Source organism: Panthera onca, chromosome F2, assembly GCF_046562875.1.
Source record: "Panthera onca isolate mPanOnc1 chromosome F2, mPanOnc1 haplotype 2, whole genome shotgun sequence".
In the NCBI taxonomy this organism is placed as follows: domain Eukaryota; kingdom Metazoa; phylum Chordata; class Mammalia; order Carnivora; family Felidae; genus Panthera; species Panthera onca.
In genome coordinates, this window is record NC_138356.1 from 44,925,407 (window position 1) to 44,939,361 (window position 13,955).

Consider the following 13,955-nt stretch of genomic DNA (forward strand, 5'->3'; position numbering starts at 1 on the left):
GAAGACCAGCACAGATGAAGCAAAGTGAGCAAAAAGAGTGGGCGGAAATGAGGCCAGAGAAGTGGCTGGGTGCCAGAACATGAATGGAACCAATAGGCCATAATAAAGACCTCATATTTTACTCTGTGATGGAGAGGTTCTGGTGTGTTTTAAGCGAAAGGGTGACATAATTTAATCTATATTTAAAATGAATCAATCTGGTTCCAGAATGAAGGACAAAATGTGGGGAGTTAGGAATGGAAGCAGAGAGAAAAATCCGGAGATCAATTGGCTGTTGCCAAATATAACCCACAATGAGTGAAAAATGCATAAAGAATTTCTCTTAACTAACCCCTCCTTCAAAGGCAGGAAAATACATAAGGGCAGGGAGTAAATATTGTATACTTATCAATTACTAACTAAGGCTCAATTACCAGTCTGTATTGGTTTGACTAAGGAAGGGGGAACCATCTGGGAGAATTATTGGCCAGAATACATTTGATATTTTTTAAACAATGGAATGAAGATTTGAAAATCAGTCTTCTCCTGTATTTGTCAGCTAGTCCTTCCATACTAAAAAATTAAAAAGTCACTGAAGTATAATATTTATTCAACTGAAGCCACACATTTCTCATACCTCCCTTGAGCTAGCATCAAAGATTATCTTAAAAGGTCATGAAGGAATTCGAATTCAAGGTTTTTCCTGCCTGCCCCATCCCAACACTTTAAATAAATGTAAACCTATCCTAACATCCCTTCATCTATAGCATTCATCTTCTCAAGGAGCTCTAAAACAAAACACTCTGCAGGTGGATTTCTGACATGCAAATCTTACAGATAATATATACAGCATTCTTTCACATCAGTTATGTACTTTTAAAACATTATTTTTCTCCCTGAACAGAAATAAAACAAAGGGTTTTATTTATTTTTATTTATTTATTTTAACATTTATTTATTTTTGAGACAGAGAGAGACAGAGCATGAATGGGGGAGGGTCAGAGAGAGGGAGACACAGAATCTGAAACAGGCTCCAGGCTCTGAGCTGTCAGCACAGTGCCCGACGCGGGGCTTGAACTCACGGACTGCGAGATCATGACCTGAGCTGAAGCCGGCCGCTTAACCGACTGAGCCACCCAGGCGCCCCAAAACAAAGGGTTTTAAATCCTAACAGCAATTAAGGTCAAATCTAAATGTTTTCAAGACAATTTTACATTGCTTTTTAAAAATGTTCTTCATTTAAATTTTATTTTTATTAAAAACTTTTTTTTTTTTTTTTTAATTTGAGAGAAAGCGACTGTGCACGTACATGGGAGGGGCAGAGGAAGAGAGAGAATTTCAAGCTCCACACTCAGTGCAGAGCCCGACTTGCAGCTCATTCCCACAACTCTGGGATCATGACCTGAGCTGAAATCAAGAGTGGGACGCTCAACCAACTGAGCCACCCAGGGGCCCCTCTTCATTTAAAATTTAAATCAGGGGGATCCTGGGTGGCTCAGTGGGTTAAGCATCCGACTTCGGCTCAGATCATGATCTCATGGCTCATGAGTTCCAGCCCCGCGTCGGGCTCTGTGCTGACAGCTCAGAGCCTGGAGCCTGCTTCAGATTCTGTGTCTCCCTCTTTCTCTGCCCCTCCCCTGCTTGCACTCTCTATCTCAAAAAATAAATAAAAACATTTAAAAACTTAAAAAAAAAATTTAAATCAGAATGCCAAATAAGAGACAGTTCAGATGTTTTCATAAATGCTGTGAGGAAATTATATAAAGATCAAGGTGAAATATATAATAAAATGTAACAATCTGTAGTTGAGGGCAGTTGACTGCCAATGCCTAGAATGGGTAGATCACTGCATCCCCTTATGAGATGGCTCTCAGGAGTTAAGTCTCAACATTTGCTGAGCAGTGATTCAAGAACCAATACTCAAACAGCACCGCCTTAGATTATTCTGTGCGTGACCTCTCTCTAACTGCTTAGTGCCTAACTCTCCACACATGCCAAACAGAGAAGAATAATTGTTAGCCACCTCTCAGCAATTCTAAAAGATTTAACGAGACAAGGGAGCCAGACCTCCGTGGTGAGTCAATTATTCCCTGGGTGGAAGTCATGTTATTTGTGAGGTGCTGTAACTCTACGGATAATAGACTGTTGTACAAGCATTACAAATAGCTATTCTTGATTCCCAAGTGTTTACATTAAAGCTTTCAGATTAATGCACTCACCAAGTAACAAATGGTCCAATGTTTTATAAAAAAGTTGAGTTTGACGGAATGAAATCATCAAAAAGATTTTATAATGTTGTTTCTCTTCTGACTCTTAATAAGAGAGAGTACACCAATCTTTTAGGACAAATGGGTTTAAAGGAATAGACAGATAAGGAGGAATGGAAGGTTTCTAACTGAATCCAGACCTGTTAAAATAGCCTGGTACCATGAACTACAGTATTTAATTGAGCCAAGTCCGGAGTCCACTAATTTCAGCTTGCCCAAGGCAAGGTTAGGGTACTGCTCTGGAAAGAAAAGATGTGGGTCTGCTAACAACATATGCTTCGACTCTTAAAAAGAAATGTGGCCCAATATTAATTGACAGTGATTAATACAACACACATAAATAAAGGCAATAACAAACACTTAAATTTGGATTAGAGAAGTCACAGGCTCTTTAAATAGTTCACACAGGATGGTCATGCTCTCATAAGTTAAAATGGATAAAATTGATTTTTTACACCAGATTAGCCACACAATATTAATCATATGAAATATTTCCCTGAAAGTCTTGGCACGAAAATGGGCCAATGTGTTCTGTTGTGCATATTTTTTCCAAAGTAAATTTAGATGGGGGAAAAACTTTAGAAAGTAATCACAAATTTCAAAATCAATAAATTCAAATTGTTTTTAAGGCGGTGAATGCACTGGCCTGCCAAATGCTGCAGGAAATTGATGTACAATCTGTCTGGCAACTGGACCATGTGAAAAAATTTTAGGAACGACCTTAAAATAACCAAGCCTCTGAAGCCTCAACAAAACTTGTTTTAGTAAGACCATTTTCCTGGTTCATAAAAAAGATAAGGAAGCAAGGGGTGGGATAACCAATTTAATTTAGGGTGTGGTGAATTATCTTATCTTTAATTGGTACTTTCAATTTGGGCCTGGGCTCAGAAGAAAGGTTTACCATTGTCATTAAGACCAGCTACTCCGTGGCATGAAAATTAAATTATCCATTAGAACCCAGGAGTGTGTTTGAAAATAAAGGCCAAGGAAGCTCCAAAAAAATGAAGATTGCTATCTCTGTTCAGTGAAAATTAGTTAGTTTCTTACTACCTTTTAAAACTGCCTCTACTGTTCTGGCCTTGAGTGGTTCAGACTGAATGGGAAGAGTTAGTTTCCCAACACAGGAGCCACTATGCCTTAAATATTTAATGCAGCCCACTTTATCCTAAGTCCTACAAGTTTTCAAAAGCACCAGGAAATACTTATTGAAAGAAAATAATTTCCTTCTACAAAAACTGGGAGGGAATGTCAAATTTTCTCTTTAAAAACAGTTTCAGTTTGATACGAAAAGTATCATTTAATACTATGAGCAGAGCCACTAACATTTTACTTTACCGTTCACTCAAAAATTACAAAGACAGTACAAATTTAATGAAAATATTCAAATAATACCAATGCAAAATGCACTAAACAGTGAAAGTCCACTTCTCACGCTCCACTCTCAACCTCTTAACTCATAACGAAAGCTGATGTATTGTATAACTTCCAGACCTTTTCCCAACATACACACACAAATATTTTTACAAAAGCAGAATCATTTTTCTGTCCTACAACTTGTTTTTATTGCACTAGAGAGTGTACCATGAACAGTCTTCTGTATCTGTACACATAAATCTGCCACTTTGCTTTTAGTGGAGGTAGACACATACACACGCGCACACGCATTTATTGCGAAGTTCTTACAACTGTTCATTTGTTCACTCTACAAACCTTTACTGAATGCCTAACCATGCTTCAGGCACGGTGCTATGCTGGGCATGATAACTACTGGGGGCGGGGGGAAAGCAACTGCAGGTGCTACTAATATAAATTGGGGTGCGGGGGGGCTCTCTTAGAGGAAGTACACCTAAGATTGGTTTGAAAGAGTAGATAACAGCTAGGTAAAGAAGTGAACAGTCCACATTAAATTAGAACCAAAAAAATGTAACTTCATGGACTTTTTACACCAATATATGTACTTCCATGTGAATCAACTATTTCACCATACTTTAGTGTCTCTTTCAAAGTAAATATAAAGAAAATAACACTGAAACTAGATTTTCAATAGCGCAATTAATGATTTATTTAAATGATTTATTTAAAATATATTATGGAAAATATAAGCTTTAAAAATTTAAGACCCTGTTTTTATATACACGTGTAATATATACATACATATGCACACACACACATACACAAACTATAATTATAGCATACTAAATACTGAAGAATAAAATAAATTTGATTTTTTTTTCATTCTTAACAAAAGCAAACCTAGTCATTTTATTTACCTGGAAGAATTTTATTTATAAATCCAATACTTTAGTGTTAGGTCAAGAAACAATCCATATTCAATTAGTCAATTTGAATTTTACATAGAACCATTATTATTGCCCTGGAAGTCAGACTCATTTTAGCCACCCAAGATTTTATGGAGTGTATTTTATGGACAAATTATTGTATGAAACTGTGGAATATAGTCAACTGAAGTTATAGTCCTTACTCTCGAAGGGCTTCTAATGCATTATTGGGGACATACATAGTCACAAATAAGTATAATACAAAGGCAGCACACACTGAGATTAATTCCAACTAGGAGAACTGTATAAAGTTTAATGGAAGGCATAGGTTTAAGATGGGTGGAATTTCAACTAGCAAAACAGGGATGAAAAGGGTGTTCCTTAATTGCACAGACGAGCACAGGTAAAGACAAAGAAGCTGGATGTTGCCACGTGCATGGTCGGGGATAGTGAGGTTGTGGGGGAGGCTGGAATTTAGGAGCACAGAGGAAGCAGGAGTGGGAAATAAAGCTGGAGAGGTAATGGGGGCAGATCATGGAGCAGATTCATGACATATCAACAAGTTCGGCCTTTATCTTATAGGAAGTGAGGAGCCATCACAGGTATCTCAAAGGAAATGATACGATCAAAAGAATGCTGCATAAGCAGGAATGGGAAAGAAGACACAAATGGGGAGACAAAATAGGGGACCAGAGCAAAGCTCTAAGGAAGAGGTAATGAAGAGCTAAGGATGGCAGTGGTGGAAAGTGGAAGAAAGGAACACAGTGAAAGACACATTTTGGAAGCAAGGAGAAAAAGGCGAAGAACTGGGGCTCCAGGAAGCCCTAGATTTGAATGTGGGCTCCTCAAGTTACTTGCTTTCTGGCGTTAGGCAAGTCGGATTCTTAAGTCATAGTTTCCTCATCTATAAAATAGGAATAATGTGCCTGCCTGTGTGAAAAAACTCTCAGAAAACCACAGGAAATTGTCTGGATAAATCACGCCCACACACTTATTTTTTCAACACCATATAATAACAAAGAATGAAATGTAGCCCATATCTGGTTGGGGAAACATATGTAAACACAGAGGAGAGGGACTGTGTAAAGGCATTAAAGACCGGGTAAAAAAGGTGAAGGGATTCAAGGAAGTTCTCATAGAGGGACATCTGAGGCAGGCTAGTCACAACTTTGAGGTGTTTTATTTTTCCTATGAATTACGAGGTTCCCCCACTTTCCCACCTGGTTCTCCGCCTCACCGTATATACTATAGTTCAACCCCCTGGGTTTTATTTGAATTTTAAAGAGTGAAAGAAAGGCAAGCCAGGAGAAAGGAGCAGAAAAAAAGGTGGAGCTAGGGGCGGAAGGGGAAAGGGAGAAAGATTAGAGGAATATGAATGAATCTTAGGCAAATATCTTCTCAGGAAACAACACTTGAAAGAAGGCCAAACAATATTCAGATTCCCAGTGTGATACAATGTCAAGGCAGCAAAACGCAAATGAAAATATCTAACGAGTTCCAGGTGGCAGTTTAGTAGGTTTTTTTTTTTTTCTTTTCAGTACGTGACACTGGGTTGAGGTGGCTGTCAGTGTCAGTGTCCTATCTCAGCAAGTTTTAAGTTCACTTCAAACAGCAAATATACAGACTTCTCTTCAGACTGTTGGCATGCATTTGTCTACTGCTGATAAAAGCCTAAATGACTTTTTCTCAAGAAAGTAAGAGAAAAACATGGTTGCAAAGCTGCTGTCCTTAATTCTTTCATGTCTCAGGTAAATATTTACCAATGCCTACTCTGTGTAAGGAACAGGGATACAGGAGTGGGTATGATACTGATCTTGCCACTAACAGTCTCACAAAGAAATTCACTACAAAGTAGAAAGTGATAAACTTAATGAGAGGTACAGATAAACAAAATCCCAGCATAAAGGAGGGAGAGAGCACTCTGAGCTGAGAAGATCAAGGATGTGGCATTGGCAGTGGGAGAGGAGACGATGCTGTGACACTCACTTGACAAACATTTAATGAGCACACATAACATGTAAGCCACTCACTTAAAAGGCAATGGGAATGTGAGGTGATTTAGTCTAGCTCCTTCCCTGAATGCACTAGGAAATGAAAGTTTGGAGACCCAAACAGACAATTCAATTCAAACACATCATAAACACGGGTAAAATCAGAATTGATGTTTCCAGGCTGCAAGTCCAGTACTTTCTACTACTTTACTCTGTCTCCTTCAAAACCCTAAGTATTTTGTGATGGACAGTGGTTACTTCAAAAAATATCCCCATTCCATTTCTGCATTAAGCCTAATTTGTTGTAAAATGCCTCTTCTAACACATAGTTAAAATTTACCTTCATTTCTAACCCGTGGCCCCCTCTGAAACTACATAGAACATACACAGTTCCATGGCCATATGACCACCACTCACATATGTGAAGACATATGTGAAGAATTCAGCTGATAATTATCATGGATTCAGTATATCACTACGTCTGAGAAGCAGGCATTGAAATTAGGAAGATCAGGATATGTAATCCAGCTTCAACATTTACTAGATGTATGATCATGAGCAAAGTTACTTAACTTTTATAATCTGTGTCCTCACGTGCAAAATAGGATGTCTACTGTCCTTCATGTCTCCCACAGAATTTAATAGCTAATAGCTATGATACAGAATTGGTACAACTTTGGGTGTAACTAAGAACACTAGAGTTTCTCTATATACATTAAGCTAGCACAGAATCATCTGAGGTGAAAAGTTACAAAACTAAGAAAAGATGGCAGTGTTCCCCTCTCTCTGTCTCCCCTCCCTGTCTCCCTCTCTCCCCCTCTCCCATTTCTCTCCTCTCTGACACAGGCCAGTTAACGAGTAACAGCTCTGAAATACTAAAGAAAAGCTAGGTAACAGTCATGGCTTCACCATAGGATGTATGCAAATAGAGTTGCTGGCAAGAGAGAAGTTTTGTTGAGATAAAATATTGAAAAATATTTCCCTATCATTTAAGGCACAAATATGCTTCTTTCCTGTTTAAATCAGAAAGAAAGATCATCAAGGGTTGGGATTCAGATACAAACATACACAGTATCTCCGATGTATCAAAGGACAGAAAACGGTACAAGGATTGCTCCCTCTATATTCATAACTTCCAAACAATGCAGTGCAAAGCTGACCGTGTTTCCTGGTTACTTACGTAGGGTATGGAGGGAGTAGAAAGGAAGAACAGGAGATTTAGAGTTGGTTCTTTTCCTACATCCAAATGTTATAAACCAGCTGGTAATGTTTCATAGCAATAACCTCACGTGCTAGGCACTGCAAGTAATTCCCCATATTTGGATAGGAAGAATGCATCAAGTCTCAAGGAATAACATACTGCTGGGGAATTTAGTGATAGACCCCAAAGAGAGACATGCAGCTCCCAGATAGGAGAAAGGAGTCAAGGACTCACCTAGATGATCTGCAGACTAGACATATAGTTTGGGTCCTCAAAATAGGGCTAAGCTAAGAAATGGAAGACGAAAATGCAGAGGAGAGGTAGCTGTCCCTCAATATCTGTTCTTTCTTCCGCAGAATAACATTTTTAGCTGAACCCATGGCCATTCCAAATAAAGACAACATTTTCCAGTCTCTCTTGCAGCTATGTACATGTGGCCCTAAGACTTAATACTGGCTAGTATTACAGGGCATCTTCCGGGTACCTTCCTCGAAAGATGGTGGGGCATGCCCTTTTTCATCCTTTTCTCCATTCTGCTGCCTGGAATGGAGATGCCTCGACCTTCGACCATGAAAATGAGAGCAGCACCCTAGAAATGGCGAGTGGTGACTTTCAAGAAGTGGGTCTCTAGACATATACATTGATTTCAATTTTTATTAAGCAATGCTGTCAAAATCCCCTTAAAACTATCTTTTACACATCTCAATTTCATCAGATTACACTCCTAGAAGTGGGTAAAAGGATATAACAACATTCTAAAGTTTTTGATACATATAGCCATACTGCTTTTCTGAAAGTTTAAGTTTACATGTGCTTCCCTCCTTTCCAGCACAATGAGTTAATCTTTTTATGATAATCTTTTCATATTAAGTTATGGGCACCATATTATAAATGCTTGTTTCTAACTTACTTGACTTTCAGTTAGTTGGTTGTTATTGTACAGAAACTTTAAATCTTCATGTAGTCAAATAAAGCCCTTTTTTAAAAGTGGTTTCTGCCTTTACTATGATACATTTAAAAAGCCTTTCCCACATCAAGATTACATACATATTCACCTACATTTCCCTATTATTTACTTTCACTGAATCTTTAATCCATATGGAATTTACTTTTTCCACAAATTTAGATAATTGTACCAACACCAGATTCAACACACTGAATAATTAATATTAGTGTATCTCTCCTCCTAATAATGAAAATTTCCACTTTTATTACATTCTGATTTTTTAAATTAGTACTAGATTATTTTAATTATTCATGTAAGTACTCACTTTTTTTTTTTTTTTCTCCAGAAGTCTGTTTGGTTTATTCTTCAGGTAAACATTAGAAATACATTGTCAGGTTTGGCCAAACAAAAACAAATAAACAAAAAACCCTGAAATTTTAATTGGAATTGTATTAAATGACAGAGAAATTTGGAGCGGGTGAGGAGAATATATAAATTTATTTATTTTTAAAAAATATTTATTTTTATTTATTTTTGATAAAGAGCAGGGAGGGGCAGCAAGGGGGGGGTAGTGAGGGTGGGGAGGGAGGGAGGGAGAGGGAGAGGGAGAAGGAGAGAGAGAGAGGGAGAGAGAGAGAGGGAGAGAGAGAGAGGGAGAGAGCAAGCGAATGAATGAATATATCCCAAGCAGGCTCCACGCTGTCAGTGCAGAACCCAGCATGGGGCTCAAACTCATGAACTGTGAGATCATGATCTGAGCTGAAACCAAGACACTTAACTGACTGAGTCACCCAGGAACCCCGAGAATATATAACTTTAAAACATTAATTCTTCCCATTCACAAATATGAAATATTTCTCCACTTATTAAATTGTTCTCAGGTCCTGTAGGTTCTATAGTTTGGATAGTTCTATATTTACTTAAGTTCTAGAGTTTACTTCATTATACAAATTTCTAAGTATGATTGTAGATTTTTCTGCATATTGTTACAAGTAGGATCTTTGAAAACATGCTTCTTTGTGCTGGTTTGGAAGAAACCATTTTTAAAATTTATTTGGTAACTGACCTTCTTACTGATCAGTTCTCAGCTTTTATTTATTTATTTATTTTTAAATTTTTATTTATTTTTGAGACAGAAAAAGACAGAGCATAAACAGGGGAGGGTCAGAGAGAGGGAGACACAGAATCTGAAGCAGGCTCCAGGCTCCGAGCTGTCAGCACAGAGCCTGATGCGGGGCTCAAACTCACGGAGTGTGAGATCATGACCTGAGCTGAAGTCGGACGCTCAACCGACTAAGCCACCCAGGTGCCCCATCTCAGCTTTTAATAATGCTCATAAATGTTAGTTGATTATCTAGTTTTCTAGTTAGGCAAGAATATTTTCCATTTCCTAAAGATGGGATTTCTCACTTCCTTTGCAATATTTATACCTCACTTCATTATCTTGTCTTACGGTATTAGAACTTTCAAAACAATATTAATAGAGTTAATAAAGGTAATAGCTGACACTCTTACCTTTTTTCCCCGACTTTACATTTTTTTAAAAAAAATTTTAAATGTTTATTTATAAGAGACAGAGACAGTGCAAATGGGGAAGGGGCAGAGAGAGAGAGAGATAGAGAATCTGAAGCAGGCTCCACGCTCTGAGCTGTCAGCACAGAGCCCGACGCGGGGCTCAAACCCACCAGCCATGATGAGATCATGACCTGAGCCGAAGTTGGACAATATACTGACTGAGCCACCCAGGTGCCCCCCACCAACTTTACATCATAGGGCACTTTGCTCTTTTGAGAAATACATATAGTTGCTATGTATTAGTTTTTCCCACCCCTTTTTACACTGTTCCCAATGCCGAACTATACTGTAAATTCCTTGAAGACAAAAACTGTTTTAGTAATCTTTACAATAATTGTAGCATCCAGTACAGTGTCTTGCACAGAGAAGATAAATCATTAAATCAGCGGTTCTCAAACCTAATGGATCACTGGAATCACATGGGAGCTTTACAAAAAACTTAAAGTTCCATAAACCATTTATAGACTACAAATTCTTTGTTCTCTGTCAATGGCAGAGGAAATCTAGATGTTTTAAAAGGTGGTTCTGATGATCTACCAGGTTTGAGAACCAATAGTCTAATACTTTTATCACCCCTGGAGATTCTGTTTCAGAGTCAGGGATCTGATTTTTAACAAATCTTCCTAGATCCATATAGAGGCAGGATTAGAAATTACTTAGAGAGTAATTCAGAGAAGGGATCAGAGTTGGTTTTTTTTCTCTTTATGCTTTCTACATTTTATATATATATATTTTTAAATTTTTTTTTAACGTTTATTTATTTTTGAGACAGAGAGAGACAGAGAATGAACGGGGAAGGGGCAAAGAGAGAGGGAGACACAGAATCGGAGGCAGGCTCCAGGCTCCGAGCCATCAGCCCAGAGCCCGACATGGGGCTCAAACTCATGGACCGTGAGACTGTGACCTGAGTTGAAGTCGGACGCTTAACCGACTGAGCCACCCAGGCACCCCCTGCATTTTATATTTAATACACTAAAGTAGAAAAAGGAGAAAGACCTATAGAGAAAAAGATAATCTCCCATCTCTACATCCTTGAAACAACCACTTACAAAACTGCCAGTGGTATCCTTCCACATCTATTTCCTCGCATATATAAGATAAACACAAAAATGTTTGTGTGTGTGTATGTGTGTGCCTAGTATTCTTTTTATTTGTTTTTACCCTAACAAAATAATAGTAAGCCCATCACTTTGTAATTTGATATAGTATATTTAAAATATGTTACTGCAAATATATGACAATGAATGGTCTCAAGACCATTTGGCATACTTACATGAAAACAAATATCTGTTTTCTCAACCGACTACAGGCTTAAAAGTAGCAATTAGTACAAAAATATTTTAATCTCATTTTTAACTCTTTTAAAAAATTTTTAATTCTTTAGCAAGTATGGAAAATTTTAGAAAATTCAGCTAGGCAGTTCAAAAATAAAAACTAAAGTTAATATACCAAAAGATACGGGTTCATAAATCAAAATAGCATCTTAAAACCATGAGGATAGTATTGACACAGGAAGGCTAAAAATGGCATATTAAGCTTTCTTTTCTACACAGATAATAAAATAATTAAAAAACACAAAAAACAAATCCTGTTACAGATGTTATTTATACTTAGTTACTACTCACCCTTTAGACAAAGGCTATTTTTTTAAATGTTTATTTATTTATTTTGAGAGAGAGAGAATGTGAGCAGGAGAGGAGCAGAGAGAAAATCCCAAGCAGGCTCTGCAGTGTCAGCTTAGAGCCTGACATGGGGCTTGATCCCATGAACCGTGAAATCATGACCTGAGCCGAAATCAAGAGTTGGACGCTTAACTGACTGAACCACTCAGGTGCCCCAACAAAGGCTATTTTTTAAAAATTTTATTATTTTTTAAAATTTACATCCACATTAGTTAGCATATAGTGCAACAATGATTCCAGAAGTAGATTCCTTAATCCCCCTTACCCATTTAGCCCATCCCCCCTCCCACACCCCCTCTAGTAACCCTCTGTTTGTTCTCCATATTTATGAGTCTCTTATGTTTTGATCCCCTCCTTGTTTTTATATTACTTTTGTTTCCCTTCCCTTATGTTTATCTACTTTGTCTCTTAAAGTCCTCATATGAGTGAAGTCAGATGATAAAGGCTATTTTTAATATGCAAGCAAAATTCAGCCTCAAACTGACCTCTACTTAATATGCTTTTAACAAAACATAAAAGGTAACATTCAAATGTATGCCTGAAATAAAATTTTCTAAAATAGAACTGCTAATAAGAGGAAAGAATATAAATTACTGGCTAAGACAAAAAGATCATATTCTAAAAGACTAAGTCATGACTTTGGTGAAATCACTGCATTATTCATTTGTTATTACTAAATTTTCATAAAGTTTCTTCTCCAAGAAGCTCAATGAAATGCCTTAATGATTATTAAATGATGCAAATGAGTATCCCTAAATTCTCCAATACTGAAAATTAGAAGACAGGGTGGCAGTGGTAGAGAAGAAGAGAGATAAAAGTAAAATAAAAGCAACAAGCAAAAGACCTTAGATATCTTCCTCTATCAAAAGTGAACTAAACTGCAACTTCTGGTTCTTTCCACAAGGATCTTTCTGTAAGAGCAGAATTTAAAGACATGATGTCTTCCTGACTCTCAGGACTTTGTTAGAAGTCTATTTGATTGTTAACTTGGAATTTGGAATGGGAGAAAGAAACGGTACCAAATTAATCTAGAAGAGGCATGAAGTTGGAGAAAGACCTAAAACTCAAGTGCCAATATGTTGAGAATAAAGACAGTTTACAAAGGAAATAGTTTTGAGAAAGGGAACAACATTCAGTGTGGTGGTTGAAGGAAGTGATCCTAAAAATGGTGTTTTGCTTTTTGGCAGGAATGAAATGGATTTTGTGGGTAGGGAAATCAGAGAAACCCACAATGGTAGTTCAAGTTTGAAATTACAAGATATTTGATAGGAGAATTGATAAAGGAAAGGGGACTAAATGGTTAGGTGGCATCTCCAACTGCTACTCCCATCCTCGTCCCCAAGCCAGCGCCCACCCTTTCTCCCTGATTGCTCTGACCCAGAGTAACACCTCTCTCTTCCCATCAGATGTGGTTTCTCTACCAATGCTCTGGGCCCCTTCCTCTCTTTCCTTAGGGGCTTCACTCCATTGATTATCTTCAGTCAATCCTCAAACTCTTGCCATTAGCTCTTCTCTTTCAGCATATAAAAATCCTCAAGCTTTTCATATCTAAACCCAAACCAAAAGTTTCTTTAAACCTATGTACTCTTTTTTTTAATGTTTATTTATTTATTTTGAGAGAGAGAGGAGAGAGAGAGAGAGAGAGAGAGAGAGACGAGACAGATAAAGAGTGAGCCGGGAGGGGTAAGAGAGAGAGGGAGACAGAGAATCCCAAACAGGCTCCGTGCCGTCAGCACAGAGCCCAATGTGGGGCCGGAACACATGGACCATGAGATCATGACCTGAGCCAAAACCAGGAGTCAGAGGCTTAACCAACTCAGTCACCCAGGCACCCCAACCCTATGTATTCTTTCAAGATCATCTGATCTCTCTTCACAAGCCACTCCTAGAAAGACATATACTTCCTGATTCACTCTTCACCCTGAAGCAATCCAGCTTTAGGTTTTACTATCCCACTGAGGCTGTTCCACATAAAAGCAACACTGACCTTCTAAGTATCAAATCTAATCTCTAGTTTTTGGCCCTCATATAAATG

The 13,955-nt window shown here is 37.9% G+C and overlaps 1 protein-coding gene and 1 long non-coding RNA gene across 2 annotated transcripts in view; one reads left to right on the top strand and one right to left on the bottom strand.

The window, feature by feature from the left end:
* The window catches only part of LOC144615114 (uncharacterized), a 33,568-nt gene extending 27,485 nt beyond the window's left edge, over positions 1 to 6,083 (top strand). The window contains exon 5 of the long non-coding RNA XR_013553573.2: positions 5,108 to 6,083. This is a non-coding gene — a long non-coding RNA (uncharacterized LOC144615114). The remainder of the gene's footprint in view (positions 1 to 5,107) is intronic.
* The window catches only part of STK3 (serine/threonine kinase 3), a 282,561-nt gene that overhangs the window by 27,248 nt on the left and 241,358 nt on the right, over positions 1 to 13,955 (bottom strand).